This window comes from Dermacentor andersoni, chromosome 2, assembly GCF_023375885.2.
Source record: "Dermacentor andersoni chromosome 2, qqDerAnde1_hic_scaffold, whole genome shotgun sequence".
In the NCBI taxonomy this organism is placed as follows: domain Eukaryota; kingdom Metazoa; phylum Arthropoda; class Arachnida; order Ixodida; family Ixodidae; genus Dermacentor; species Dermacentor andersoni.
In genome coordinates, this window is record NC_092815.1 from 175,030,810 (window position 1) to 175,047,367 (window position 16,558).

The following is a 16,558-nucleotide window of genomic DNA, read 5'->3' on the forward strand; positions in this document are numbered from 1 at the left end:
ACTAAGCTATGCGCAAGTCGGCACGATTCCCGCAACGCCTACCCGTCCCGCCTTTCATGCACCAACGCGGAGAGCACCGTTTCCAGCCCGGTTAGTGCCACGGTATCCCCGCGTGCAAAACCCATGGCGCACACCAGACAACCGGTGGATTTGTTGCTCATGCGGTGTTTTATGAAGAAACTTACATATATATGTAAGTGCAGTAATATTGACGTTACATCATGACGTTATTTACACAATTCGGAAGGCGGCCGCGTATTAATCGTAGTAAATACATATATATATGACACAGAAGTGTCAGCATTGGACACGTAGTCATCGTGTGCAGCATTCCATGACCACCTATTCCTCTTAATCCCACCTTGAATACGGGCCACGCGCCTTTTCCCTCTTATCACCACTGCCGCCCTGCAGTCTCCTAACACGCCTATCAATTTTCGTTCCAGAGCTTGTTACGTAGTTTCTTTTTTGAGGTAATGGTGTCGTAACTGCTATACAGCCCTAAAGGAGAGAGAGGAGGGTAGATACTGCCTTCAATGAAAGCCAGAGAAGTGTGCCTGGCATACTATCCTAAGTATTTGGTGAAAAATGTGACAAGCAGGGTGATCAGACAAACATACGAAGTGCAGTTACATGGTTGCTTCCAGGATACATCAATCATATTACAGTGGCACACATGCGCAATCGATGCTTGCGCAGAGGTCGAGTGAAGGAGAACAGCAAGAAGAGTATAGCTTTGCACCTTTTAACTAAGTTGCTTTTACAGACGGGTCTCCTGATTCGGCCTCTTGAAAGAAGTGGATCGCTGTTTCATGTAGCCGCATTAAGAAAAGCGGTAGCACCAGCATATCCAGCGCCATACGTCACGTCACTCGCAGTGAGCGTGTAAAATTGTCCTACTAAAACGGCGTAATGCTGCGAAATCGCCGCTGTCGCATTTTGTAGATGTGCGAGGCAGGAAATCACCGTTATCGTTGGCGTTTACTCTCCGTGCATTCATGCACACCACGCCCCGGCGAACGTCCGCGCCAGTTCCTCGTGTCTACCCCCTTCCCCCCCCCCCCCCCCGCCCACCCGCTAGCCACCCCACTCCGCAAGGTTTTGAAACAAGAAAACAAATCTTGCTGTAGAGGCTCAATGAAGCTGTTGCTTCGCCGTATTAGTCGCGTCTGCCTTATCGCTACGCCAGAGTGAACGTGGGTTTCGGTCTGGCGGGACAAATAAAAAAAAAAAGGAGAGGACCACCAATGAAAGGAGTACGAGGAAAACCCGCGCAGTAATTGACTGCACTTCCGCAGCGTCCCCGACTACCGGTCGGCGACGGTAGAGGGCGCAGTGTTGGCAGCCGGGAGATTGCGACACGTTCAGCGTGCCCAATAGACAGGCTGCGCCATAGCGGGCGCAAATGCGGCGCTCTGCGTCGTCACTTCGGGCAGAGGTTAAAGAACGACGGTAAAGCCAGCGGTGCGTGTAAACGAGAATGTAGCGACATACAAAAAGATGGCGCAATCTCGCCAACGTGACGCTCCAGGAAGCCCCGCTGATGTGTGCCGCGTACCGCATAGCGGCGGGGGATTGGTATCGCGGTATCACGGACGAAGAGCGAAACGTGGGGTGAGAGTGCCTGCACGGGGATGTTCGCTTTGCGGCCGCAGGAGCTCACGTTATGAACACGCAGAAGGCACCGCCACGTGAGCGCAAAGCTAAGTGAGCGTGGAACACGTTAGCGAAGGAAGAGGAAAAGTAAAAAAAAAGAAAAAGAAAGAGAAAGAGAAAGCGAAGGACAAGAGGAGTTCGTATGGCGCTTCGTTCGCAGCCATAGCAAAGGTAGTATTAGCTGGCTGCTTCGTTCAAAACACACACACACACAGACACACACACACACACACGCACGCACGCACACACACGCACACACGCGCACACACACACACAAACACACACACACACACACACACACACACACACACACACACACACACACACACACACACACACACACACACACACACACACACAAACACACACACACACACACACACACACAGACACACACACACACACACACACACACACGCAAAGGTGCTTTCTGTGGAAGCATTGTACACGGAAAGATTCGGGCTGAAAACATAGGTGCCGTGTCTCCTGAATGAAGACGTAAAATTGTGCTCACGGGTGTGCTTAGTAAATTGAAGCACATATAGTGCGTAATGTGTCAGGTCAAAATAAAACGCCAAGAGGAGAAATAGCGAATCTGAGCAGCCAACGTTGCCTAATTAGGCGAGAAGAAGAAGTCGAAAATTTGATCACATGACCACTCTAGTCCGAGTCGTCTTTGTTTGTGTACGTGGCGCTCTCTGGTAGCGAATTGGTGACGGGTGCCATCGCGGCCCAGACAGCGGCGGACGTGGTGCACCAGGAGCAGCCACCGACTATGGCGCATGTCGTCGAGTTCGATACGGTTTCGAAATGATGGTGGCCGCTTCGCGTTTTGAAGCTTACAAAAACTGCTTCTGAAAGGTAATCATGCCACTGCTGCACAAGTTAATGAGCGTGGACATGCTTAAGTGTGCGTCAAAAGTAAGAAACCGCTAATCCTGAAATGCGAAAGTTGACGGCGTTGTTCGTATTCCCTTTATTACAATTTTTCCAAAATGCTATTCATATGCTGTTGATTTGCATGTCACTGCTATGAAGCGCACACAGCCATAAGCTAATTTACAAGAAGGCTCTGCGAAGACTTCTCAAACTCTTTCTCTCAAAGAGTTTACCGTGAAGCACTGAAAGTGGGCTGTGTAGTCTTTCCGCGATGACACTGACCTGTCGGATCCGTCACAACACTGAGCAGTGGAGGTTTGCGAGCTTAGAATGAACCAGCCAGGTGAAACACTGCAAGCTGACTCAACGGGCTCCGTTGAGTTATACGTATGCGCATGCATACGTATATAATATTTTTATTTCATGAATTGTACAGACACTTCTTTAACCACTGATCTTGCGTTTTAATTTATTCTAATTCTGGCGTGTTACACTGAACTACCAGGAAGGCAAGACGCACATTTCATATGTATCGTAATTGCTCCTGTTCTATCCTTCTGTTACGTGTATTACTACAAGAGATCCCATTACGTGTGTTTCATTAAAATAAGGGCATCTTTCTGTATGTCGTACTCCATTTGTGTGCCCTACAAAACTGTAATCAATAAACACAAATTCAGACTGTCCAATGTATGGAAAGCACTAAAGCTTAGAACGGGTGGTGGAGTTGAAGATTCTTATTGCGCGCTCATTTCTTCTGCTTCGAGGGCAACAGGCGGAAGCTCAAAATTCATTTCGTAAAAAATGTAAAGATAAATACAACTAACCTCTGTCAGCTCGAACTGTCACAATACGCATTTCGACTATGGCATCGTTGAGGTTAAGGTAATCCATAAGAAACAGCTCAATAGAGACTTACTTCCGCCACCTCGAGATGACGGCGAAAGCACTCCAGACCATTAGTAGAAAGGAAGCTGCGGTTGTACGTCACTTCGGTACCTTATTTTGCCCCTGACAGCAGCGATGTTACCTTAGCCGCAGCGATAGGTCTTGTCGCTTTGCCGCTGCAAGTCTACAAGAGCGCATTTCTTCTTAGGTGCCCTGAAGCACGTAAAACATGTATACGCTCCAGTGATAGTTTATGGAACATCAGCTGGAGTGTGGGCGCTACCGAAAGATACAACGGGTAACAAATGTTGCAAGCGCGAACATAGAGGTTATATTTGCAGCCTACAATCGCCGCCAGACGACAGGATACGTTAATCTCCAGCGACGCTTGGGGATAGACGAAGAAGAACGATCTCCGAGATTTCCGTGGGCTACGACGAGCGACGCCATTCGCGTAGGACTTAGCTTTAGTTGAGCTCAAAACTAATGCCAAAGCATTCGGCCTAAACTCTAGGCGCCCCTCAAAGAAAAAAAAAAGGAAAGATCTTTTTCGCAAATGTTTGATCGGCGTGACCACACGGACAAACAGATGTAATCGGTTTTTCTCTCCGAGCAGACCGGGCTTCGTTGCAGCGGAACGTCCCGACGCTCGTCCTTCCGGCATTTCCCACGCGCCTATCATGGCTGAATGGACGGGGCTGTGCGTCACTCGGTGGCATTGACTTGCAGATCGGCGTGGGAAGAAAACAGAGAGGCTCGCGCCGGTCTTATACGGCGACCGCCGAGTGTATCTTTTTCTTCTCTTTTTTTTTTTCTCTGTTATTTCTTACGTTCCACTGGGCTTTTCGGCCGCCTTTCTCTTTGTTCCGAGTGGGAAATATGACAGGTCCGTTCTGGCCGCCGCCTGTGCTCACCCGAGAGAAACACTGAAAGGGTTTTTTGGACGAAAACAAGAAAGTACGCCCTAAACGTTGCCCCATCCGGCTTTCTTTTTTTCTTTTTCTTTTGTGCCTGCGTAAGAAGTCCGCCCCCTGTGGGCATATCGGACCGCTATCGACCTTTTTCTCGGTATTTCTATTCACTTTTCTGACGGCGCTGATGTCGAGACAAAAGAGAACTGTTTTCTCTAGAGTCAGCGCATAGTTTCTCTGACGTGCATCCTCTGACATGTAAGCGCGTCGTGACCTTTTGTCTGCGTTCTTACTCGCATGAGTAAGCGCGGAGCCTTCCAGTCCGAACGCCGCTGCATGTATGCATGCCCTTGCTCGTTCCACAGTTGACAGAGGCGCGACGGATCCGTCCAGAACGCGCGCGTGGCTGCACCCGGAAAAGTGTCGGGCGTTTTCTCTTTCGTTGCTCGGCGGAGGCTTCCGCATTGGTGCAGTGCTGGTGCACTGGGCCGAAGTTTCTTCGCAACCGAAGCCCGTAGAGCGTGTATAGCATTGCCTAACTACTCTTGTGATCGGATGTAAGTGCAATGCTGTATTGCTCCGTTGTGCTCCAGCGAATTTTGAACTTCATGAAGCCGACGAGGGTGGCGATGTGGGCTTGTTAGCACATCTCGACTAAAGGTGGCTGAGCGGAGGGAAACGCGAGAACAAACGAACGCACATTGGACGCGCAGTCGCCTGACTCACTATACTTGGGTTTTGCCTGCTGCGGGTTTCCACAACCACCACCACCACATAACTGGTGCCTCGTCCTCGCGCTAATCAACCATTCGGTTGTTATTAGTATGTAATGGATGTAGGGCTGCAGCAACACCGTTATTATAGTTAGCATTTAAAAAAAAAATTAACGTCAGGCGCATCGTTGTCAGGAGCACAGTTTGAAGGGCGTAGAAACATTTTGCCACCACGAAATGAAGATGGTAGTATCTCGTGTTTTGTGAATACTTGTTATTCCATTTCTCCGCGTTATGTTTCCGGAGGAACACGGAATACACCCAAATCTGCATTAATAGCTAGCGTTAGTGGACCTTTACTAAGACCAGTTCGAATACATCTACTCCCTACAGACGCATTGCTTTTCAGCCATTAAAGAGGGCAAGCGTATTTTCTGAATATTCTGAATAGGTTTTTGTGAGATATCTCGCAGTATATATGACAGCAGAAAAAAACTACTGGTATCTTCGATTTATGAGCATTAGCTGTATAAGGAAGCCTCTGCGGTGTTTCGAATGAGTAACCCCTCAGAAGCTATATTCCATCTTATATGCACAGGCTGACCATATTAATGTTTTGCGGAATTTTCAAGAATCGCCTGTGGCAGGTATCATTATTCTTGTCGCTGAGCTGGAATACTGGAAGAGGCGGAGATTACTAGCACGAGAAATCGAAACAAAGATTTAATTAATTAACAAAGAATGACTACTTAACGTCCAGTTATTTACTTAAACGCCAATTTTGTCATTTACGAATTGTAGTAGGTGAGTTTGCAAAACACACCAACTTGGAATAAATTTGCAGGGTGCCAGTAGTTTCGAGATATTATTTCCAAAGTGTGGAACCAAATACATGGGTGTTCCAGTTACTTTTGCGCTTCTATGTCATAAAAGAGCGTTTCGGTATAAAAAAGTGAGTGGGCCAACAGTGCATCTTTTCGGCGAGTTTCATGGCACATAGCTCCAAACTGGTGCCATTCTTGAAATTCATTCCAAGTGGGCAAGCCTGAAAAACTTACCGGATAAGAATCGTAAGTTGCAATATCCGTAAACTAATAATAATAATAATAGTCTTTCGCGGTAACTATTTGAATATGTATTTCAATTTTTTCGTGCATGTTCGCCTCTCTGAACAATTCAGCTCGAGAATTAGAATTACGTTATCTGCAACTGGCAATTTTAGAAAATTCCCCGAAACTTAGAAATGATCAGCCCGTACATCCCAGACCCATCCGATACGCAGAACAATGGCTGTGCACATATCTTTATATTCATAGATATACCAGAATACAGCCGCTGCATGATAAAGCGCAGCATTTCATCACGATTCCTTGAGAAGCACAAGGTTGAGCAATGATGGTTGTGTTCACTATGTTTTGGTTAGTCTCGTTGGCGTGACTCCAGCGCATACGTTCCTTGTAACAGCCAGCCGAATCGCCGTTAGCGTGTCTTCGCTATCTGCTTTGAACAAAAAGCTCTTGCAAATAATTGCTTCCGGGCTGAGGTTACGAAACTATTGGTCGGGAAGGTTAATAAATGCCTGAGTGTCCTGCTTTCTATGCGTAAAGACTGCGCCATCTAGATCACCGCCTTGCAAGAGTTCCTTATGGAATAATTACGATTGAGGTGGCTGCTGTCTCACCATTAGAAGCTTTCAATTTTAGTCACGGCTTCTTTCTCTGAATTGATATAATGGAGTACGTTATGCCGTGCGTGAGACCTTTACTGAATAAGCCTTTCGCAGAAATGATAGGTGTGGTTTCTCAAGCAATAAACACGATCTTTGGCGTTAGCAGTGTAAGCATTAAATATTCTGTTTCACAAAGAATATCCTATCCTTTATAAGAACTTTGCGAAAACATACACATAATAATGAATAAATGCAGCTGTCTCCCAGCATGCAGTATAAGGTATATGAGTATATCGGACGACGCGTTGGGCTTAGCTGCGAAAAGTGCGCTTTGGCGTTATCTCCTTGTGATTAAAAGATTTGTAGCCAGCTTCCCATACATGTCAACAGGCGGAAATCTCTGAAGGTACTCTATATTTCAATGATAGTTTACGTAGGTCTGACGACATTACCTTTAATTTGTTTTATTTTCAGGTTAGCCAATTTTACAGCTGCACAGGAAACGAACACAGTTGTCGGAAACCTGCTGTGAGCATGCAGGAGTCAATGGTGAGCGCCTGTGAGTAAATGCGACCACTGCAACGGAAAGGGATATAAAATTTATGACGACAAGAAACATCGGTAGTAATCAGCATTCTCAATACACTTCTCAGGTTAAAGTGGTTCGCAAAAAAAAAAAAAAAAAAAAAAAAAAAACGGGCAAATTGCGTTTCTTGACATATTTGCGAAGTCGGCTGGCCGAAAACAAACTCCTGACACCCATGGTTAGTGCCTTCATGCCGACACGCCTAGCAAATGTTCCTTCGGAACTGGCCTTGTTATGAAGTCAATTAACTTATATAGGCAAGCTGATGCTGCCGACAGTGGTGCTATCGACGATTGCAAGTGGCAGTGATGATGATGATGATGATGATGATGATGTTGTTGTTGTTGACAAGTGCGCGCTTCTCATAAATGTCTGCTTGTTCCACGCAGGAAGTATTCGTTGGCCATGGGCGTCGGCGAGCTCCTTTCCTGGACTAGCGACCTCAGCAGCCATGCCCGCCCCAATGCAAGGCCCTCCCCGAGCTTGCCTTCAGTGCGTCACGTCGCGTCCCATCACGTGACTGACATCCAGTGACCGCGGCTGTCTGCCTTCTTTTCGAGAGCGTACTTTCCATACTCAAGACCATTTCGACGGTAAGTCACATCGTTCGTTTGCTATATGCATATTCTGTTTCGTTCATGAGGTCTTAGACTTGTTCGTTATTTACATTCGCGCATGCTCATTTTACCTTCAGAAGATAAAGCCAGCATATGGCGAATCGTGGCTATACTGCATCTATTATTGCACAAAACTGTGGTTTGGCAGGAAGCCCAAGTGACGTAGTACGTCAAGCACTGGTGGCTTATGTTGATATTTATACAACAGCCTTAAGAAAACCAATGAAATATGCAGATAATTGATAAGCGCCTCAGGCTCGTAGTTAAATATTTGATACATTTGAGAAGCGTCCTTTATTAGTTTATTGCTACACGCGTGTAGTATTTGATTGTTTGAACGAGGCAGGTGGGCACCATCACTCGAGAAAAGAGGCGAGAGAACGAACTGGGCTCGCGCGATGAATCTAACCGGTCAGCGTTGCAACTCCTGTTGTAAATATAACCTGTAAATAGTTGCTCGTCTTACTGACTCGTCCTTCGCGTAACAATATTTATTAACTGATAGAGCATGGGAAGTTTGGCTACTGAAGAGCTCGCTATGCTGTCATTGTCCAACGCTATTGCAGGACAAAGACGCTAACAGAAAAAGCAACTTGACCGGGATATGCGTGATTGATTCTTCACATCGCATCCCATTAGAGCCAATAAAGAAAGGAAGCAGTGGCAGCAGATTTGAGAGTACATTAAGAAACATATTTGAAGATTGAATTTAAAATGTTGGGAACCATATGGTAGCGATAGGAGGCATCAATGGTAACATCCTTTAGCAAAACTGCGAGATTATATAGTGACACTAAAAAAGAAATCCTGGGGTTTTACGTGTCCAAACAGCAATATGATTATGATGCATACCGTAGTAAGGGGACTCCGGATTGATTTCCACCACTTGGGGTTCTCTACCGTGAACTCACGGCATTCTTCTATTTCGTTTCCATTTCCATAGAAATGCGGCCACCGCAGCCGCTATTTCATCCCGTGCCCTCGGGCTTAGCAGCGGAACGCCAAAACCACTACGTCACCACGGCGAGTTTCATGAATCGCTTGAACTAATTATCAGTAGTTATCGTGTTTCCTGACGGCACCAAGAGTCAAATTTCTTTTTTTCCTCTCACTCGGGGCACAATGACTCTTGCTGCTTCTTAGAGCGAAGCTGTTCAGGGCTAGTTCCCCTACGATCATGTCCGTGTGTATACACAAAATCCAGAGGATAGTGAAATGCCGGGCCGACCCTCGGCGGAAGTGAAGCAGGCGTTAAGGGATCCGCACACGTGGGCCGATCTCGCAGGTAGTTTAATACCGGGCCTACCTGCGGCGGATAACTTCACAGAGTGGAAGGGCACCGAGTTTTTCTAGATACTCTCCTATCTCTTTGCCTCCCCTCCACTCTCTCCGTAGTGTAGAGTAGAAAACCAGACTTTCCCTTCTGGCTAACCTCCCTGCCTTTCCCTTTTGCTGTGGCTCGGTCCCTCGGCTTTACTCTTTGCCAAAAACAAAAAAACACATTAAGAAACAGGACAGAAGGTCGAGAAATCGCAGACTGAACTGGAACCTTCATGCAATTCTAAACAGGTCAAAATGCAAATGTGCTTGTAGCGCTGGCAGCCCAAAGTCAAAATCCAACGCACTTGATGCAGTTCAGTGCATTCATTAATGTACCCAACTGTTCATTCTATGCAGCCTATCTCTGAAGCTCGTCACCTAGGCTTCTACCCAAATCCGCCTGCTAGATTTAGACTCTGAGAGCAAGAACGCCCTCACGCGTCGCTGCACATAACGCGACACTGCAACGCTTCTTTATACGAGGAATTTGGATTGTTTCACTATCTGACGCACAGCTTGTATTATCTATCTACACGACGGAGAAGAGAAAAAAAAAGAGCGACTGGACTGCAAGTGTAAGCCGAAACGAAAGCTGGACAGTCAGCGAAGAGACGGGCAATAGGCGCAGCCGTAGACGGAGTAACTGAGGCAACGCAACGAAGCGCCCTGCGAAATTCGAATAAACCTGCGCAAAGTATGCGGCACAACTTTTGCCGGAGGCCTTAGCAGTTCCATTCTCAGAGGCAAGTCCCGCTCAGTCTCCCTCACTTCCCTGACCCCCCCTACCCCCTTCACACTCTCCTTATGTCCGTCGTCACTACGGTGGGAAGAGAATCGCGCGCCTTCCTTCGCCGCCGATAAGCCAGCATTCTTTCCCGCATCGTCCATTCTGTGCCGCTCCTTGCGCTAGCGTTAGGGCACCGTAGGAAATTGAGTTTTCCGAACGACAAGAACAGTGAGGCCATCGGGCCGTTGATCCGGTCGGTCCCGTCCCCTGACTCTGCGCTATCCTTTACAGTTATTTCGCCCATGAAAGCGCCGCTCTCTCACACTCTCTGTTAGCTCCACCCAAGGGTGGCCGAGATTTCGGGCCGCGGTTCAGAGCACAATGCGATATCGACCCCGGCAGCACATTGTAATCTAAAACTCGCGCAGAGAGAGTTTTGCCGTTCTGGGGGGGAAAAAAAGTATATCCGCATATTATCTAGCTAGGTTGCATGCTTTTTTATGCTTAATATTTTGCGGCGCAACAATTTGGATCTTATTTTTCGTCGTCTTTTGTATTCTTGCCCGGGGCGAAGGTGGGATTATGCATATCATACGACGAAACGTTCTTGCTGCGGGCTTTATTAAGGAGCAGGGAAGTGCAGTAAGCAGGCGCCGATTCGATTTCAAACTGTAATCTCGAGACTACTACTGTTTTCAATGCTTCCCCCCGGAATCAGATTTATCCTTGTCTCCAAAGGTATTTTTGTGGCTTGGTAAACTAAAATGAGCTAAGAACCACCCCTATGTTTTTTTTTTTTGTGTGTGTGTGTGTGGTGTGTGTGTGTGTGTTTGGGTAGTGAGGCGGAGGGGTCGCTTTTTGTATTGTTCACTGCACGGAGCAGCATGGATTATAAATTTTTGGCAAAGAAACTTTAACAACCTTCCAAACCAAATAAAAAAAATTCTGTGTATCTATATGGCTTTTGCGTACGGCCACATCTAATTAATTCAGTCTGCGCCCCTCGGTTTAGGCTCTCATTCGTACCAAGGAGAGATCGAATGATGGAATAAATTTGTGCTCCGTGCAACTTCTTCCCACCGAAGAGTGACAAGATTACAGAATACCGCTTACAGTGTAAAGCCAGGGGCTGCCATTATTCTGCTTCACACCACTCCGTCGCCTACACCAAATTTTGCACCAGAAAAGCATATTGTGGGACAAAGAAAGTGTGAAAATAATTCCAGGAAAATACACTAGGTTCCACTGCTTCCTGCAGGCCACGGAAATAGTGCCTTCTCGAAGGGACTCTTCAAATTCAGGGATTCCCGATGCAGCGTCGCACTTTACAACGTGCCGCCAAGAATTCTTCGCAATGGAATGTTGCATTAAGCATTCCGTCGAAGATGAGTTTCTAGCCGATCAATATCGGTGTGGGATATCGTATGTTCGCCAATTTGCACGTTTACATTGTCGCATCTCTAAACGTTAGCTGTTTCGGCGCATTTGTGCTCTCAGCATGGGGTCGGGATCGGCGGAAACTCATGCGGAAGTTGCTTAAACAGTTTGCTCTCTTCACGCTTCCGCCGTACCCAAGACATTGAAATTATTGCTGATATTGCTGTATGTGAAATTAAAGTACGAAGCTGTGTGGTTCTATAAGCAATGTGATCAATTACAGAGACGAGCTCATTATTAGCTTGCGATAAGAACCATACACAAACTAAATGTCACCTACAGATGAGAACCACGGTGTGGCCTTATACGCGACTCAGGTGAGCAACTCCGGGCTCGAAAGCAATTACGTGGGCGAACATTCAATCCATTTTGTTTCTCGCACCTTGCTGCATCGCCAATTTAGAATTACTCCTTGGATGCCTTATAATTTTAATGCAAATGCCCTTACAATTGTTTCAGTGACTGACTGATGTCATACATGGTTCTCGCTTGTTATTAAAGAAAGATATAAAAAAAAAACGACAGTTACAACAGGTGCTCCCCACGATTACCACAAAATCGTCTTCAAAGGCATTGTGCAACAATCTTTGCTTGAACTAAGTTTAATTTCTTTACCTGCGGTTGCACGGTTACAATGACCTCAGTGAGTGAAAGTAATCATTTGTGTACAACGTGGCATGAACCCTTTAAATGTTGAACTTTGTCGCCTCCTACACACGTGAATATTCTCACTAGGTACTCGCTATGTTCTTAAACGTTGCTTTAGCTTACGACGCCTACTTAACTTGTCTTTGAGCAAGACCTTCTAAGTTCATACAGCATGTGCTAAAAGCCTGTCACATTTCTGCGCAAGGTAATGGTATACTTGGTGAGAGAGAGAGAAGTGGTTCTTGTGGGGAAGGAGGAAAGGCTAGCACTATCTTCTGCAACCCATGCGGGAGCACGGCTCAGCGCCAGAAGAGTGGGGGAGATGGGATCAAAAGAGAGAGAAGGTAGGAGGGAGAAAGGTAGGGGGTTGGTGTCGTTCATTCAAACGGTATATGTGAAGGACGAGTGCGTGAGGGCATCTATTTCTCTAGCGGTCATTGTGCTCTGTCAGAGTCTGTTTAAAGGAGCAGCATTGGTGGCTTACAGCGAATTCTGTTTGGCGAAGGGAGGCGTTCTTGTCTGCATTCACGAGGGCTTGGTGCGCTTCTGGAGGCATGACCAAGGCTGTAGAGCGAGCCCATTGGGAGAGCACTTTTGCAGCCTGCGAAGTTAGTCCCATTCATCATTACACGAGGCTGGTCGAAGCCGAGCGCTGGTACAGCGACAAGCACTCCTACATCCTGCTAGCTTCTTGGTAGTGACCCGTAAACGAGGAAGGTAGCAAGTTTGAACTATTCCAGCACTTCGCTATCATGCGTTACAAAGCCAGACAAACAAGCCTTACTCGGGTGCTATGGTTATGGTAGCTTCATGACAAATTGATATATCTGTGGTCGCCTTGACCGTTTTACCTAAACCGGTCGTGCGGCGTAAAAGAGCACAACCATGATATAAGCACCGAGTACGGTGCATAATCGGGCAATAAATCTCAGACACACCAAAGCTAGGTTGTCTGGCATCCGCTTTCTGTTGAACTTAACCGCCCCGTGGCTTCGACGAGCCGTGTAAGTTTCGTTATGAGCGATTGTGCGCGTTGAGTGCTACGTGAGTGGAGCTGACTCGTGTCAAAAATTAATTTACTTTGCCAGCAGCTGGTGCCAGTTCGAGATGACCAGCGAATGTCTGTTTTATATCATCTACCGCATTTACAAGCATAATGTTCACGCACCGCACACCTGCTGTCAAAAGTTAGAGTACGTTTAACTCGAGTAATCATCGCGCCTCCGAAAACTGCTGTAGCGACAACTGCCTGCTTGTTCCGAAATCAGGGTTGACACCGTGTCTGAACACGTCCAGCCAGAATCAAGTTATTTATCCTTTGAGTTACTCTATAGGTAATGCCGGTGTATGTGTATGAAGGTGCCTTGCAGTTCCTGTTTGTGCAGAAACGGTGCCCTTATTACAAAGGTAAGTGCTTTTTAGAAGCACTATTTTGTTGCAGTTTACAATTGGCACGTAATAACACCCACTTTAATATTAATCTTTTTTTTTCCATTGAGCACCTAGAATGCTCTATCGCAATATTTTCCCCATTTAATTATCGCCACTCCACAAATTCGTATCAATTATTCACGACACGAAAAATTAAATGGGAAAGCACGTGCCAGCACAAGTAGGTGTAATAATCTCTTCAGGACATTAGCATTCTGAGAAACATGCATCTCAGCCAGAATCCTGACTCATATCTGGTAGTTTGTATTTGCACATCTAATATAGACTGCTAGAGGAAATGCGTTCGAGAATTAAAAAAATGCGTAAAATATTGATAATTATTGGGAAATTTCGTCGGGATTGATTTCATCGCAGATGCATACTTTTTTCATTTACTCGAGGTAGTAATTAGACAACTGATTACGTAAATTAGATTAGCTAGCTTATGTAAATGCCCTCCTAGCCCTTATAGGGAACACTAGATAAAATTAAATTAACAGAAAGAGCCAGACGATTGACCCTGACGCAAGACAGGAAGCCCGTCATTCGGGGAGTTCACAACCGTTTCCATAAATGCAAGAAAGTTGACGCTGCTACTATTAGTAGACGCTAATGAGTGACGTGACATGGTTAAGCCACCCCGTCGGGTGATGATGAAGCGTACTAGATTACGGCATGATAAGGACGCTCGCTTCATGCTGCCGCACAGTTCGGTAATCGAACCCGCCACTTCGTGCATAGCAGCATAGCACTATATCCGCCGAGCCACCATGGCCGGGTCCGAGCAGGACTTTCGTATATTGCGAGTACTAGCGCAATCCTCAAAAAAATTTAAATTTCCATCGTACTGGCAATGGCGGTTCTATGTTCATAACCAAAGATGGCGCTGGCAAATGTCGCACTTCGTACTTTAGTTGCAGTGAACGTTGTAACAGTTAGGTCTGGCAGTTATCAGGCCAGGGAACTGTAAACGGCAGGTAAAGTGCAAGTTGCACTGAATTGTACTCTACTTTACCCGAGCTGATCAAACTCAATACTTCCTTTGATTTAAAGTAAGGAAGCTGCACACAAATAATGAAGGATGGTGCACAGGGTCACTGGGGTGTTAATTTCGATTACATTAATGGTCTTCAACTTCCTCTGAAAAAATCCCAGATGTCTTTAGCTGCCGCCTAAAAGACGCCAAGGCGAAAGCCTTGTCAAACTTCAACTTCATGACAGAAAGCCTGCTGTAATTCACCTTAATCCACCTTAATCTCCCTTAAGCCATCCTAACTACCTTAATCCTCCTTGAATACTTCTGAATACTTCTTAATAAACCCTGATCCACCTTAACGCTCCTTAATACATCTTTATCCACCTTAATTGACATTAATCCACCCAAATGCAGCTTAGTCATCTTAAGGATGCCTTTATTCACCTTAATCTAATCACTAATCAATCATTATTACCTTTGCTAATCATTTATCATATCTTAAACAGCGCTGGACATGCTTTGGCTTGCTTCTGGCCTTCCTTGGGTAACGTTATATTTTCTGGACCTCACAACGCGACCTTGAAACATGGAGATCTAAAACTTTCGCCTTAATAATAGTAACCAAGCGTTTTTGGCCACTGCTCCCATCAGTATGCGGTCATCGGTCGAATCTGCGATGTTGCGCTGAGAAGAACGCCGTCAGCTGGGGAGCCAAAATAGCGCGTCACTGCCGTAAGCATCAAATGGACGTGCACAAAACGACCAGCTCTTGAATGCATGAAGTCATTACGCATGCGGTACGTGTATTAGTAACAAACTGGTGATCGTGTGTCTCAAGAAAACCCCTCCAGTCCGCCGCACTTCGCATCACAGGAACGCGAACCCATGTGACAGCATGTGTATGTGGAGCTTCGAGAGTCACATAGAGATGGCCGAAGGCGTGATAAAACATTCATGATTTCAGAGCAGACGACAGATGCTTCGCTAACTGTCGTGCCTAGAGCACTGACTGGCAAGTGCCAGCCAGCGGACATTGGGAAATTTGGGGCCTTAGTGTATTCTGGTAGACCGCGACGGGGTGGGAGTTGGCGTTGGGGGACGCGCTGACAACTTGAAGACGCTGTTCATCACACGCGGGCTTTACCACTAGCGTGCACACTCGCCACCGGTAGGCCCCGCGGACAGTGAAACATTCATTCTGCCGCGCCTCTCGAAGCCATTACAGCGCATACGGACGTCGCACGGTTCGTTTATCTTCTTCTTGTCCCCCCCCCCCACCCCCTACCCCCGACCCCCACTACTTCCCGTGATAATGTGGGCCGATGAATTCCTTATTTATGGTAGCTCCGGCGTGGGCATCCGCGCGTGCAAATTATTCTGGGCCCACTTGTCCGCACGTGTCGCCGTGAGAGAGTTCGCGGCGCGCATTGCGCGCGTGGCGGCGGGGGAAGGGGGGGGGGGGGGGGGGGAAGGGCAGACAGTGGCGACGTACACCTTGACGTGGCGCTTTCCGTACATCCGAAGGACACAGCAGCGTCACGGAAGAAGGCGACACTGCTTCGCATTCGCAATTTATTATTGAGAATCGCGACATTGGAGAACGTCAGAAGGCTTTCGATCTGTCGCGACGCCGACCACTTTTATTATTTAGGACGGCTTCAAGGCGACCCTTGCTAAGATTATTTTTTTTTTTTTTTGCCGAGCGCGCAATGGACAGAGAGAATGACCAGACACTTGTTAGTAACGTGAAAGGATAGGGCTAGTTAGTGCTACTTGATTCAAGACATGGCAGCGCGACCTTTGCACCAATACGTAGACCAAAGAACAGCGCTTGTCTCTTATCTGGCCTTCGGTTTATGTCACCGTCCAAAAAGTCGTACTGTTACATTTTGAATCGGACTCTACTGTCACAGGTTTATTGTTCTGCTTATTTTTTCCTGTCACCCCTTATAACCGGATTATCACGATAGTATCACGCTACTGCTCGCTGAAGGACGCTCTCACTGCAAGACGCTCTCACTGAAAGACGCTCTCAATACTGTTGCAGCATTCTGGAATGGACGCCAGCACCATAACCATTACTGTGGTTTGTACGTAGAC

General features: G+C 46.7%; 1 protein-coding gene across 1 annotated transcript in view; it reads left to right on the top strand.

The window, feature by feature from the left end:
• Nucleotides 1-16,558, top strand: part of LOC126540418 (calcitonin gene-related peptide type 1 receptor-like) — a 173,213-nt gene that overhangs the window by 95,970 nt on the left and 60,685 nt on the right. Inside the window, exon 2 of the mRNA XM_050187233.3 lies at nt 7,692-7,895. The gene's annotated coding sequence lies outside the window, so the exon portion shown is untranslated. The remainder of the gene's footprint in view (nt 1-7,691; nt 7,896-16,558) is intronic.